The following is a 16,465-nucleotide window of genomic DNA, read 5'->3' as shown; positions in this document are numbered from 1 at the left end:
AAATTGAAAAAAATGTCATATATTTGTTGCTAGGATTTCTTTTTTGATCATTGTTATTTTCTTGTAGGGTTGTCTTGCCTTGGGGGTTTTTGTAGATTATTTTGCACTTGTTTTACTGCTGGGTCCCAGATGATTATTGTTTAAGTTTGTTTATGTTTCTCTTTTGTTGACTTTGAGTTTTTGGTCCCTACAGAACTAAATTTCCCCCCTTAATCAAATTAAGAACCTTTTTGGTGAGTACCTTACAATCATTTAAAATTTGTGCATCAATTTTGGCCCACAAAGGAGATTCATGTATATCATATATGTAAATGAAAATGTATATTTGGAAATAAGACAACTAATTCGTACAAACTTTTAGGACAAAGTTAGAATTTTTTTACAAGAAATCCATTTATTTTGTCCCCTGTAGATATTTTAATATTTTAATATCGAAAAGTCCCACTTTCACCACCCCTACACAACCATTCAAAATGCAATTCTACTTTGGTCCACATAGATTCATGCATATCCCCTCTCTAAATTTTAAAATATCTTTCAACATAAGTAAAATGTACACACATTTAGTTTAAGGACAACGTTGGATATTCATGTTTTAATAACTAATATTAAATTTACATGCTAGACTTTATTAATAATCTATTTGTTTGTCTCTAATACATATTGCTATATTTAATTTCAATAAGCACTTTCTTGGTGACCCTCCCACAACCATTCAAAATGCAAATATGTTTTGGTTCATAGGTGACATTTGTGTACATCCATTTTGTAGATTATAACATGTATTTGAATATAAGACAAGCAAGCAATTCACATATTTACTTTAAGAACAAGTCTACAACCATCCAAAGCACAAATATACTTTGATCGAGGTTAGATTCATGCATATCTCATTTATAGATTTTAACATACATTTGAACATAAGACAAGTAAACATATGCAAATTTATTTTGAGAAAAATATTAGATTATCAGTTGAACGCATGTAAACCTAAATTTATATTCTTGACTTTATTGTGAAATTGTATGTATATTTTTTAAGAATTTTTTTTCACCTTTCCTCTTCTAAACCTATATATATTTTAATTTCAACAAATGTATCTAAGATTAGATTCATGTTTATCCGATTTGCAAATTCTAACATATATTTGAACATAAGACAAATAAATCATACATATATTTATTTAAAAAATAACATTATAGATTTGATTGAACAAAAAATAAATTAAATTTCTATACCTAAATCTTATTATAACAGGATAGATACATTTTTTAATATCTACTTGTTTTATCTCCTACGACCGTTCAAATATATTTTAGTCCACAGAATGACGATCATGCATATCCCATTAGACTAAATTCATCACCATGTCCCATCATGTACATGGTTCCTTCTTCACAGCCGGTAATGGACGGACACCTGTCACGATTTTTCTTCCTTGCTAAGTGTTTACACGGCTCTTGCTTCTTCCTTCCAATTACGTGTTGTCCACGTCACAGACCCCGAGTTTTAAGGAAACCCTAATGCAAGTTCTAGTTACATCTGTACGTCTATTAAACGAATCTGTACGCCTCTCTTTCCATTTACTTCTGTTTGCTCTATGTATCTAGATCTGCAAACGAATTCATTGGCTTTCCATTGTAAAGGAAGTTAAGATCATTCATATTTTGGAAGAAGCTGTGTGCTGCGTGATAAAGAATATACCGCCATCTGTTATTTTCTCAGGTATTTACTCCAAGTTCACAATTTTGTGGAAAAGATTGTTCTCTGATTGAAATCTTTGGTTTTATATTATTTAGCAATGAATCCATGACTGACTATAGGGTTCGTTTGGCGAGCAGAATAGGAATATGTATTCTGGAATAGAAAATGGGGCTACGTATTCTTGTTCTCCGTTTGGTTCAGCCAATATTTGATGGGAATTCATGGATCCCAAAATTTATGTTTTCTACAATAAAGAAAGTGGAATAGGAATATGCATTCCAATAACACCTATTTGGGTGGACTTACAAAATCCCATTTTTGGGCCAAAATTGGAATACGTATTCCTATTTTACTTCATATTCTAATTCCATTTTGGCGCATCCAAACAAGGAATTCAAAATTTTTGGAATACGTATACTAGAATACGTATTCCTATTCCGCAATGAATCCATGACTGACTCTAGCCCATTTGGTGAGCGGAATAGGAATACGTATTTTGGAATACATATTCTGGAATACGTATTCTGGAATAGAACGTATTCCTATTCTCTATTTGGTTCAGCCAATATTTGATGGGAATTCACGGACCCGAAAAGTTATGTTTTCTAAAAAAAAAAAAAAAAAGAATAGGAATACGTATTCCATTTTTGCTTCGTATTCCAATCCCGTTTTGGTGCATCCAAACAAGGAATTCACAATTTTTGGAATACATATTCCAGAATACGTATTCCTATTCAGCTCACCAAACGAGCCCTAATAATGTTTTTGGAAGGTTAATTTTGAGTCTCTGGTTTGTAATATGAATAGATTGGCTTTTGTAAGTGTTACTCGTGCCTTTTTTAAAGGCTAAAGTTTCAATGTTTTTATATGAATTGTTTCGGGTGGGTGTTTCTGAATGGCAGGTAAGAGATGTGGTTAGACATTAAGCGTAATAGCAGAAGATTAGAGGTTGCTCCTCCAGTCAGTTATGGCAGGTTAGAAGATCCAAACTTGCTTGATAGAGAACGGGTATATGTATGTACCTGTGGCATCATATACATTATAAAAGAAGTAATTTATTTATGTTAAATGAAATCATTTATTAGAATGGATCAACGATCAACATCTCAGTAGCAATAAATTATAAAAAAATCTTTGTTTGGATATATATGTGTTTGGCTTTATGTATAGTTACTATTATTTTGTTTTTATAAAATATATTTAAATAAATCTTTAATAAAATGAATTATTTTATGGTGAAGTTGAATGGTTCTAAATGAATTGTTTAGGAATCAAGTCTTACTGAATTCAAAGTCTCAATATTATAAAAATGAGGGTGAAATATTATGGAGGTTTTAACCTAAAGACTTGCACTCTTATATTAGATAACTAAATAGTTTTTTTTCGTAAGGATATAAAATATTTTATTATAATAAACTTAAAATAAATTAATAAACATCCTACATTAGCAATATCAGATTTTCACAATCTATTTGATGCGAGTTTTTGTTTCTGGATTCAATTGCGTGTATTTTTTTATCGTCAACATTTAGGATCACACTCTGTGATCCATCATCAGGATAGAGAGTGCAAGAATGATGGATCATGTAGTATTTCATTCTTGCACTCTCTATCCTAATAATGGATGAGTAACTTGATGATTAAAAAAAACAATTGAATCAAGAAACAAAAACTCACATCCTACATTAGATTTAAGAATATTAAAAAATAAAATGAAAGTAGATTAATAAATTACCATACAAACATCTTGACATTGTTCAAATTAATTCATAATCACTTATGCTTCCAATTAAGGGCTTGCTTGAACTAATCAAGCAACACTTGGTAGGGACTTGGGGTGTATGCCCTTATGTAATGGTATCCATAACATCAATTTTTGAAATGCTTATTTGTTATGAGGGTAAAAATTGGGAACCCTTAGGTCTTAGGTGAAATCATTATATTTATTATATTAATGCGAATAATTTATTATTATTTATTAGTTTTATTCATAAATGACCTAACCCCTGATACACCATAAAGTACATAGATACATCTCTATAATCATTGTTTAGTCCCAAGTTATGTTTTCCCATCTTCCTTCTAGGTCATCCTTCATCCTTTCCTTCTTTTACCTCCGATCAGGATCTTTATATAATCTAAGCAGTACATCTTGGATTTTATGTTAAGATAAAACTCTAAAAAGTAATAAATACAAAAAAGGGAACATAATTGAAATGTAGAGTTGTAAAAATATTTTCTTAAACAAAAATAAAATATACACCTAAATCATCAGAATATATATCTCATAGAGATAAGTAGTTAGTCCTCAGTAGAGAAATCAAGTCTTAAGCATCGTGATTACTAGTTTGTTACATCTAAGGGTGTTTTGTTGGCTTATTTACATAAAAATACAATGATAATAAACTCATGTTACTCTACTCGCATAAAATGTGGGGTGTGGGGGAGAGACTTCTCATTATTTTGAATGTGCATCGAGTCCAGACTAGATGATTCCAAAACCTCCAAATTCTGCTCTAAAGAAAAACACTTGAATCTTAAACTATAGTAGAAATTCTTAAAAAATCTAAACCATCCCTAATTCAGATGGAGTCCCTATATTGAAATTGACTTCTTGTGTATGACCTCCTTTTATACCTATATTAGCTAATTCATCTACTCTCTGATTTCCCCTCACAATATATATGATTGATTGTGATCTCCTCCCATTGTAGCCCATGATGACTTTGAGGACAAGAATGAGGAAAAGAAAGAGAGGCAGTTTCTTATGGCCAATATTGTGGTTGTGGATGAGGTCAATGTTAAATTGCTAGAGGAAGATCTGAAAGGAATTGATAGCTAACCTTCTCTAGGTGTGCTCCAAATGGAAAAATCTATTTCTATGTACACTTTTAGAATGGAGCAATGGACCTTTAATTCCATTAAAAAGTTTAACATCAAATACAAAGCCCTAAATGCAAAAATGGAGGAAGTTGAGAGCAAGCTCAAAGAGGAGGTAGGGAGTGGTAAAGTAGGGAATGATGTGGAGGTTAAGATTCAAGGGTTGGTTGACATAATTGAAAATTTGAAAAGAGACACCTCTATTATGATTAATAATTACTAGAAGTTGTTGCAGGCCTTGGTAGAAAGTATGGATAAAATCGTTGGTAATATGGAAATGTAGGTTGACAACACATTGTGCTAGACCTGGATGAGGCTAAGAGCATGGAAGAGGCTACAAGTAAGAAATGAATAGAATCTTCTACTAGGAAGATGAAGGATAAGAATGAAGAATAAATCAAAGAAAATGTCAAAGTGGATGTGGAGAAGATCAAGGAGAAGAAGGAGGAGATGGAAATGGAGCCAACTAGGTTGGTTCTTTTATCTTGTAGTTTTTTGCCTTGTGTTTTTAGCATAGTTATGTTGTTTGGTTTTGTTTCTCATCATAGTTAGTTTTTTGATCACTTGTGGGATGATGGTTTCTTGGGAGTGTTGATTTTTAGCATAGTTTCTTTTGAAAAACTTTATTTCATATTTTGTAAAGACATTTGGGCTTTCTAGTTACGTATTAAAAAACCTATTTAAAACCTTAATTGAAAACATAGTGAGAGGGCTCAAGGGAAAGATGAGTCCATTTTCCAATAATTATTTTTTATTGTTATATAATAGCTTACTTTTTAAATTTATTATGAAAACTTTTTTTCATATCAAAATTATGCTTTCCTTTACTAATTAATTAATTAAAAAATTATTTTCACTTAAAAATAATATAAAGATAAAATATATGTAAATAAATATTTGTTACATCCTTATGAAATATTTCATAATAGGACATTGAAATGTTAGGGCATGAATGCATAGAAGGAAGAAGTCATCTACCAATGCCATTTGTTAAAGTATGGCTCTTCTCCCACACTAGTCATTATCAAATCTTCAAGATAGGTTGCTAAAGATACAAGCATCCATCAAAGAATAAAAATAGATGAAAACCTATTAAACATGTTAAGAATTTAGGAAGAAAACATTGAGGCTATAAATGCATAAGAGGTGATATAAATAGTCAACGAAACCCACTAAGCTATCCTTTGAAATGTATAACTGGAAAGAGATATAGTTGTTGAATGAAATTCTTGTAAGAGTTAGAAGATTTGTAAAAAAATTAAGGAATGAATTTTTATAATGGGAGAGTGGAAAATCATGCTTGGAAGATTCAAGAGTGAAGCCCTTAATAGAGTTAGAAGTAACAAGGGTAGTCTAATGGAGTTACAATTAGATTTTTTTAATAAAAAAATGTGTTAAAGAAATTGGAAAATGAAACTTGTGAGATCTTTAAAGGAAAATGGTGGCATTAATAGGGTCTTGTAGGTCAACAATTTCATTCAAAAAAATGAATAGGACTTTTTCTCTATTAATCAATCTATAAAAATATTGGGTGAAACTTCTTTCATTATTAGAGGGTAGTTGTTTTGTTTGCAAAGTTCTTAAATTAAAAATAAAATAAAAATTTAATCAATTTTTTTTATTTAATGAGATTTTAAGTAGCAAATTAAGAACTATTTGAAATATCAAGATTCAAGAGATTTCTTAAAATAAATATTTACTCCTTTGAATCAATAGGACATAGAGATTTAATAGATCTCAAAAAAGAAGATTCAATCATTAAAAGTGGGACGAACAAAGTAATGTATACACATTTTTTAAAATGAGAATGTAGGGAGATCTGTATTGAAATAAATGAATATCTCAGTAGTGTGAAATAATGAAGAAAGATGTTGCTAAAATTTTTGAAGAACCTATATTTACCTTAGAAACCATATAAATAGATTATTTCCTATGTGATTAATATCCTTTTATTTACGTATATTTATTCTCTACCTAATGGTTAACTTATTGTTCTTCCCTCATTTTATAATATATACAATTATATTGCATGAATCTATCCAATTTGGAGAGTATGTTACCTTTTACTATCTAGTTTCATCTAATATCAATAATGGATATTGATTAAACTAATCTCAAGGATTATATTTGGAGGGTGTGCCAAGTGTTACCTAGAAGAAAATATACACCTACTATTAATTAATATGATTGGCCCTTCATGGAGTGAGGGGGGAAAGATTTGAATATGATTTGATGAGCACTATAGGAGGCATTAGCCATGCTTAGAGTAGATGTCAACTTTTAGAGGAAATGTGTCTCATGAGTAGGCGTGTTGATGGTGATTTGTGTTGTAGAGGAGAGTTTATTTCCACAACACTTGAGGATAAATTAGATATATTTAGAGGAGATGTAGACTATCAAAGGAAATATATCTCATGTAAAATTTTATAATAGATATTAGATACACTCAGAGGAGATGTGGAATTTTAGAAAAAATGTGTCACATTATACATGGAAGGTGAGAGCACTCATGGTGTATAGATCATTTTAGGTTCTATAATCAAGAGATCCATTCATGCAACTAGTTTGGTGTCTCTTGGATAACCAAGGAAGCCAAGAGATCCTCTATTGCAACTAGTTTTATATCTCTTGAGAAAGTAAGGAGGATTGGTGAAGGGGGAATTCATCAAATTCTATAAAAGGTTGGGTTTAGTACCCTTGCAATGTTCCATTCTTATTCAAATTAATGAAATAAGGTGGGTAATATTGAAATTTTACATTAATCGGGTTAGTTTTTAGGTTTAATTTAGTTTTATCAATTCGATAAAATAAATGTTAGTATTTAAGAATAAATTAGTTAAATGAGAAGGTGTTCTCATACGTAGTTTTTGTGAGAGAAAGGGGGAAGTTTTTCAAAGGCCATCGTATAGTAATGCAAAATTACCAAGTTTTGGATTGAATCAAATGAATATTAAATCTTTTTTTCCTTTCTATTTTATAAAATAAATTTAATTTAGGGTTCTTAAATAAAGGAATCAGTAATCTAATGAGTATATTTTGTTAGAAGTATTACTATGTAATCCTAATTCAATATTATTTGATAAGTTCTTATTTTTTTGAAGGAATTTTTGCATAAAGCTCTTAGGAGTGAGATTGTTGTGGGCTTGGTCTAATAGTTGAAGGATTTGAGCAATATGCAAAACAAATCCATGAAGCCCTCAAATACCTACATGTAGAAAACCTGTCATAGAGAAGAAAAAGACAAGAAGAGGCAAGGGTTTGCTCTGAAAATATGCAAATTGTATTCTTAGAAATGAAAAAGATGTAGAATTACAAAGAGATCAATCCTTATGAAAGGAAATCGAAACCTAAAAAGGGTAACCTAAAAAGTTACAAAAGGTAACCTAAAATGTAAAAGCTATTTAATAATTACTAATTAATTATTAAATAGAGAATGCAAAAAGTGCATAAAGAAAAATCTTAAGAAGGGAAAAAAGGTAATTAATTTAATGAAATTAAATTAACCTTTTTCTCTAACTACCCATATGTATCTTATCTTAGAATATAATTCTGCATAGTTCATTCTCAATTATATATATTTTTGATTACACAATATTATTATGACCTTTATCCTATGATCTAAGATATTTATAAAACTTTAAATAATTAATATTTGATCTCATCCCCCCTCTAGCCTAGGCAGTTTGCCTTGAATTATGGATGGTTATGTCAAAAGTGACTTTCCTAGAAGTTGGGTGTACCTTGGGTGGCAAGGAATTGAACTCTTTAGTTTCATCAGATCTGTTAGAGGATTTGGCATTTCTACAGTCCTCTGAGCCTAGGGCTCTTGGGACAAAACTAGATGCAATTGTCCCTAAAATGAGATGGAAAGGAGTGCTAGTGGGTAGAACAGATTTTGGACCCACAACTAAGGTTACTCCAATTGTCTTGTATGGGGACTTTGGTCTGGAGATTTCTTTTCCAGATTTGGTTGTTGAAAATATCTCTAGAAGTTTTTTCCTAAGTCTTTTTGGAAGATTTCTAGGATATAGATCTACCATAGAGATAGTTGGGAAATGGGCCTTTAATAGGTGGAAGCTAAAAGGATCGGTCATGGTTGTTGCCATGATGGGGGCAATGTTCTTGTTTAAGTTCACAAATGAAGAGGATAGAAACTAGTTTTTGGTAGGTTCTTAGAAGTTGTGGAAACACTTATTGGTAGTGGCTAAATGGAAGCTTGGTTTCAACCCTGGGGTTGACATACAGAGAATGGTCTCGATTTGGGGTCATATCCTAGAATTACGATTGGAATTCTGGGACGATAAGGTCTTCTAATGGATTAGGGACTCATTTTCTCATTTTATTAAGGTGGACATTGTTACCCAAAATAGGTACCAGCTAGGATTTGCTAGACTGTGTGAGTTTTCTCATTAATAATATGCTCCCAATTTGTATTTTTCTAAATTTACAATGTGGAACTTGGAGATAAGCAATTACTTATGATAATGTGGAATTATATTGTGAAAGATGTAGACATCATGGCCATGTGGTCTCTGAATGCAAAATAAGTCTCAAGAAAAGGGATGATAAAGAGAAGGAACCCACAAAATAATTAGGTACCCCAGATGTGAGTCTTGATGAATCCTTGATGCCGCCATAGGACCAATCCCTATGGATGGGGGATCTGGTGGGACAAGAGAACCATGAGGGAGATAAGACTTGGAGTGGTACAACAAGGATCTAGATGATCTCTTAGAGGAGGCAGAAATTTAGAATGAGACTGATGAAGCAAGATTACCCTAGATTGATAATATAGGAAAAAATCTTCCATGTTATCCCTTGGAAGCTAATGCTGTGGAAAGGATGACCAAGAAGGCTAAATATCATTGCCTCAAGCCATAGAGAAAGAGGTGACATAAGACCAATCCAAGGATTTTTAGGTGGGGACATGCATGGTCAAGGGGAAGGATGAGTCAGGTGGCTCCTCACCACATGGCACTCTTACAATTAATCTCCCATATGTTGAGCTTCAAATGAAATATGAGCTGACCTTGCCACCATCAATAGTAGGAACCCCTTTTGGGACGGAGGGGTTTAACAAGAACCCAAAGAAAAGGTGTGTGGTAAAAATAAGGTGGATGCGGGCTCAAAAAAAAGGCTTGGAAGGCCCCCAACAAGGGTTGCAAGAACCAAAGCTACCACTCGAGATATAGCTAATGGGTCACAGAGGACCTTGGAGGATACTCAAAGAGGTAAAAAAAGAAATTAATCTCTTGGAATATTAAGGGCTTTAATATCCCAAGGATTTTTTTTTCTTGAAATCTATGATCAAAGATCATAACATATAGATAGTTCTCATTCAGGATGTTAAGACGAGTAAACAAAACTTTGAAGAAATGGCCACCTAATTATGGCTAGGGGGAAAATATGCTTATAGTGATGAAACTAGTGCTCTGAGGGGGATTGCTAGTGTGTGGAACCCCCATAAACTTGAAGGAGTGGAGCTGCATTGCCACTCTTATTTCATGGTGATTGCCTTTAATGAGGAAGTTCACAATTGGGTGCTTCTAAACTTCTACACTCTGAATACTAGAGGTGAACATCTTTAGCTCTAGTGTGAAGCCTCTAATTGTATGAAGAACTAGAAGGATACTCACTTCATGTGTGTGGGAGAGATTTTGTAACACCTCCATATACCCTCCAGAGAAGAAGGGTGGCCTAGATGATGTCTCAAAGAGCATGCAAGACTTGGAGGGATTCTTGAGTGGAAATGACCTCATGGATATTGAGCTATAGGAAGTCTAATATACCTAGTCTAATAACAATATGGGAAACAATCTTATTTAGGTAAGGATTGGTAGAGTACTAATTCTTGGAGTTTGAAAACTACCAGGTAGCAAAAAGCTAATACCAGGATGTTGAGGAAATAACTTAGTCTAAGGGTTAGCCACCTTATATGTTCAATTAAGATTTCTTCAGATATGGGTCCAAATTTAATAGAATCACTAGGATTCTCTACACTTTAGGTTCTATAACACCAAGGCAGGTGCGCCTGAGGGATAAGTGTATATATGATTATTTTTATGGTTCTTGATTTCAAATCATATGCTCAATAATACTTTCCTTCTCCTTCACTTCTATCCCTTATAGTAGGAATATAGTCACAATTCTTTTAAAAACTTTTGCAAATAATTCTAGATTATAGTAGCTAACTCTAACATATAGAGGATTATTACAAATAAGTGTTGACCAACAATTGAACTCTTCATACATAAAAGTAAAAATTGATTTGATTTTGAATTTTATGCTTCATTGCAACCTTATGGTATTTTCAATATGCAACTGAATATATGATCTCCCTATCCATTGGTATTCAGAGTCTACTTAGCAAATTTTGACCTAATTAATTGCCTTACAATAAATTATATCAACAATTAACCCTAAAACCATTCTTATGAATATCCTTCTTATATGAATGGAAATCCTATCACTTTATTGAAGCATTTACTTAATTCCTTGAATTTAAAGCAATAGAAAACTGATATACATCCTATCTTAGTTGTATTAAATTGCATAAACCTTGCTCATATAATCTCAACATAACCAACACATAAAATGGAGATAGAATTCAAAGAAAATAGATATGGTAGGACATTCCCTTTGTATTAATTCTTCTTGAGAATTATACAACACTAATGCAAACTCAGAAATACTACAAGGTATAACAAATTCTCATTCAATATGTTCTTGTATTCTTAGATTTATAGATGAATACATCACAAAATTAACACTAAAGATTGATTGGACTGAATGCAAGACTACTATAACACTAAAAATTACATAGATTTCAGAACTCAACTCCACATCTTGGAAATCCTTTTATAGAAAGGATTGGAACAAGCTTCAAATGGGAGGACACTTGTCAAAAAACTATTCAAAAACAAATACATAAATATTTCTATTCTGTTACAATACAAAACATTCTTTGTACTTGAATAAAAACTTTGGATGTAGTTGCAAAAATTGGCAGGTAGCATCTGTCAACAAATATCTCTTTAGAAAATTTAGTTTGTCTTTAGCTCCTATCACCATCCATGCCTTCTCTTTGTCCCTTGTGCCTTTAACTGCATCCTAACTACACCCTTTTGCTACACTAGTCACTATCACCAGATAGTAGAGCTTTGATGCTTGTAATGAGTTCCTAGATAGTAATATTTGTATCCACATCTGACAAAGTGGCATCTCTAACTTCCTCCTATTCATCTAAGCATTTGGTCCACTTAGCATTTTTTATTGCTTTGACTTAAGTAGTTACTTTAGACATCTTTGTTTCTATCTTGTAAAGGATATCAATCATATCATATATTGTTGTAGAACTTGCTTCATTATTGCAATAAGACAAAAGCTTGGGATGATCAAGAATTTCATCAAGAGAAGATGACTATTCTACCTAGTCTTTCATTTTTCCCTTACTATCCAAAATTGTGGGTACAAAATTAGGTGTACCTACAACAATTTACTTCATCTTATTTTGGATCAGTTGCATCTTGCCACCAAAGAAACCATTTAAATCTTTTATTTTATAGATCATCTTATTGGTATTTACAATGGTCACTTTTGGTAAGTCTTTCTTCTGAGGGAGCAAAGGGACTAAACTATCAAAAAATTGCATGTAAGGGCCCCATGTATTAAAAAGTGGAGATAATAGAGAAATAGCCTCTGAACATCTATATTTTGGTCCCTCTAATGCAAGGTAACTGCTATGCACATTCTAAGAGATTGCCTTTAGTGTATTTATCTTATGAATCAACAAGTTTTTCATTGTTTCAATTTTTGTATCATTGCTTGCTTCGAACTCTCTTTCATCAACTTCCATTGCATAGCCTAATGTCTCCCCTGTTTTGGGAGCTTGGCCTTCTGTCTATACACCTTTTTCATGGAGTTCTATAGAAGTTCTAACAATTTTCTTCAATGATTCTACTTCCATTTCCAGTTTAATAGTCTTCTACTGAAAGACATATGTTTCCTTCATTTCCTCTTTGTAGCTTCTTCTTGTCTTGACAAATCTTTCATATGTTCTTTCTAGCTGGGCCTAAAGAGTATCCATCTTATTCTTGCCTACTAAACTTACTAAAATATGCATCCCATATATTTGATCACTAGAGGTAGAATGTGCATGCCAGAAAATGACATCACCCCTAGGGGATTCTTTGATTTCCATGAGGGTAGGCTTATCATACTATAGAGCTAAAATCCATATTCCCATTGTTTGAGCATCTATGTTATATCCTAACCCTCTTAAATCTCCATACCGATTTTCATCTTCAAATGAAATTGATCTCTATTGTCCTCTCATTTGATCTACCAAAAATGATGAGCTAATATTCTATCCTAGGAATACAATCATATTGCTCCTTGTCACCAAATCTCTTGCCTCTTCAATAGTGAGTGTTTCAATGGTGGGATCATATTCTTGTAATTTTTGCACTAACCCAATAACTACTTCATCAAAATCTCCAGGCTTCATTTGCAGAGCTAGTTCATTTTGCTCTATTTTAAGATTTTTTTTTTTAATTCATCAGATTTGATGAAATTATCATCACTCATAAACTCATGAGCTTCAATAATCCTATGATCAACCATTTGAGCCTCTAGCTATAGTTTCTTCATTCTTTACTCATCTTTTAATGCTTAAAAGGTCAAGAACCTCCTTCTAATGTTATCAAATTATTTATTGCCTCTTGGCATAATCTGAAGGGTCTTTTGTTGAGCCTTTTTTGGCAATTCTACCATCTTTTTCCTTTTGTTTCTTTGTTCTACCCATTCAAAAATCTCAGGGATATCTTGCTTAGGTTGATCTTCTTTAGGCTGATCTTCATCATCAGAAACCTTAACCATAATTTCATCATCAGAATACTTAGGGTCAATCTTTTTCCTAATTGCCTCAGGGACTTGAGACACTAACTCATCAAAATTCTCCACATGTTTATCCAATTTGGACTAGTAGTCTTCATCAAGATAAAAACCTTTGAATGATGGATTTTCTTTTTTCAATTCATATTCAAAATTGACAATATCCCTATGCTTGACCATCCTTTCCCTACAAATGTCCTCATTTAACCTGTTAGCAATGACATCTTCTTCCCACATAGGTTTTGTGGGAGGTAAATTGTACCCTCTCATGTTCTTTAGGGCATATCTAACTACATTGAATGGATCATAAATTTTGGCTGGCCTAGTTGGAAGCTAAAAATTTCTCAAAAATGCATTGATTTCTTCAATGTTCTTTTTACCTATTTCAAAATCTCCCACCTTAGTGCATCTAAAAAGAAAGGTTCCTTTATTGACACCGTTGCCCAAGTATTCTCTAAGGAAATTAGTTGCCAAAATGCTTCTACAAACCCAACCTCTCAAAGACATTCTTGGGCAAGATATGAGGTGGCTAAGGAGATCCAAAGATCCTTATAATAGTATACTCTTCAAACAAGAAAACACTTCCCCAATCATGTATTAATTGCTTTCCAACATCAAAACACATTTTAGGTTTAACAACCTTTTTGACACTCCTAGGTGTTCTTTCAATTAACAACCCTATCATTTTAAAAACTAGATGAAAAAAATCATTATAAAAAATATGATAGTAGAATATAGGTAGAACATTTTACATACCCTTTTCCATCTTTGTATATGCAACCTTTCTCCCCATTCTTGTATAGATTCAAAGAAGCTCTGATCAAATGTATCAACATTCTTGAACAATATTAGATGCATGATTAGGGAATACTGATGGAATTTAAAATCCTTCAATACTCCTTTATGGGAAACAATGATCTCCTTATGGATAGTATCAATAATATATTCCATAAAATCATACCCAATATTATGATTTAGGTCTTGGATATTTAAAGCCATGACATAATGTGCTCTTGAAGCTTTCATGGTTCCATCGAAACCTAGAGCTTTATCAATTCCAAACACATTATTTTGAAAGTATCTTTGGAAGAATTCCAAGGGCATGATCTTTTCAACATCTTTCTTTTTGGAATGTTTCCCATGTTCTTCTTTATCAAAGGAATGTGTCTAGTCATATTGTTTCCCATGTAGAAACTCCTATGATTCTTGAAATTTTCATTCACTTCTCTATCTCAATTGGTAGTGACATAGGTCCACACAAATTGAATGCTTTTATGAATGTTTCTTTATCCAAGGATAGGAAAATCTTCTAAGCCTTCTATAGAATGACTTATTAACATGTTTGTAGCATTTTATTAATGCTTTCACCAAGTCCACATCTACAAACACTTCTAGCACAAATAATTTTCCTAGGTTCCTTACCCAAGGGTTACATACTAGAACCTTTGCTACTATATTCTTATAGAAATACCAGAATAATTCACACCCATTTCTATCAAGGACCTCTATGTCTCTACATGATGCATATAGGTCTTTGAAAGCAAGATCATTTTCATTTTGGCTGTTGGTCAAACTAGGAAAAATATGTATCCACTCTTCTACAAACATGTTGGGAACCTTTTGTGGTGAACCGTGTCTTCAATCACCACTTGTGCAATTAGTTCTCCTTCTCTCTTAGCCATTTCTGTAAGTAATTCTATTATCTATATACATTGGATGCTAAACAGTCACTAGAAATCACACTACAACTCAAAATTCACTTAGGAAACTTAAGCAATTATGAAAATGGTACTAAAAATTTCACTATCCTTCAAACTTAATTTTTTTATGCAATGGGAGCATGAAATTAATAACATTTAATACCATCACACTTGAAGAAACTATCAATTCTCAAAAAGATGGCAAAATCTACACTTTTCATATCTTCATTCATCTAGCTCATGTTTTTTTGTCTATCTTAGACATGGCCATTAAAACTACTTTCATGCCTTAAAACTAAAAGTTGCGATGATGCAAAGACCAACTCATTGCTCCTTCGCCATGACTTCTATGCTCTTCTTGATTCTAGCTATGACCATGTGACTAGGGTTATCTTTCTAATGTTTTGCAACCTGTATCTTATCTTTCTAACTATCGAGTTTGGCCTGCAATGCTACGAATGCCTTTCTTTACTCCATAGCTTCATTTTACTTTATCTTTCTAACCACTATGATCAAATGATGAATGGTTTATTTATCATTTCACACTTTGCTATTTTTTATACCCTAGCATCCTTTACCCTTGCAATGTTGTGATGCTTTGTATTCTTATTGTATCACTCCTTCACAATTTTCAAAGAAGATGCTCATTCGAATTGTGCGATGCTATGCCAAAATTTTTCCCTTTAAAACTTTCCCCATCTCGCAACATTGCAACTTAATGCCCTAATTGACTATAGAACCATGCAAAAGTTCAAAAAACATTCTTAACTACAACAATTCCTTTGTTTGTAGCTTTGCATCATTATTTTATTTGACCATTATCTTCTTCTCATAGTTTCACCACTTGAATTCTAACTATTATGTAAACCCTTGTGAACTTGCATTAGTTTTTAACCTTAGCGATTCTAAACTCATTATCACATGTTCACAACATCAATTTGGTAACTGCAGCTAAACCTTGTGAAAGTGTGATCCATAGCATTCGCCACCTCATAGCCCTTACTCTAAGTTATTTATTAACTCTAGCAATGGTGTGATAGTATAAAATCTTAACTGTAGTGATTAATGAATCACTTCATCACAACTTAACCTATTATTTTGTATCAAACATTTGCAAACTAGTGACAAACATTTCTTCTAACTACTGGGTATCTTTTGTGGTTTCGCATCTTGGACATCACCTTCATATTTAACCATGTGATCATGTGATTAGGGTTTTGTTTAACTTTGTTCTTTTCTTCACTACTTTGTAGCTTAATTCCTTAACTCAACAAGTAACCCTGCAAAGG

General features: G+C 32.4%; 1 long non-coding RNA gene across 1 annotated transcript in view; it reads left to right on the top strand.

The window, feature by feature from the left end:
- Positions 1-1,565: 1,565 nt before the first annotated feature.
- Positions 1,566-16,465, top strand: part of LOC149539296 (uncharacterized) — a 206,605-nt gene continuing 191,705 nt past the window's right edge. Inside the window, exons 1-2 of the long non-coding RNA XR_016356212.1 lie at positions 1,566-1,725; positions 2,607-2,678. This is a non-coding gene — a long non-coding RNA (uncharacterized LOC149539296). The remainder of the gene's footprint in view (positions 1,726-2,606; positions 2,679-16,465) is intronic.

Source organism: Cupressus sempervirens, chromosome 9 (genome assembly GCF_028749045.1).
Source record: "Cupressus sempervirens isolate cs-2001-9-10 chromosome 9, ASM2874904v1, whole genome shotgun sequence".
Classification (NCBI taxonomy): domain Eukaryota; kingdom Viridiplantae; phylum Streptophyta; class Pinopsida; order Cupressales; family Cupressaceae; genus Cupressus; species Cupressus sempervirens.
This window is presented reverse-complemented; position numbering and strand designations above follow the sequence as displayed.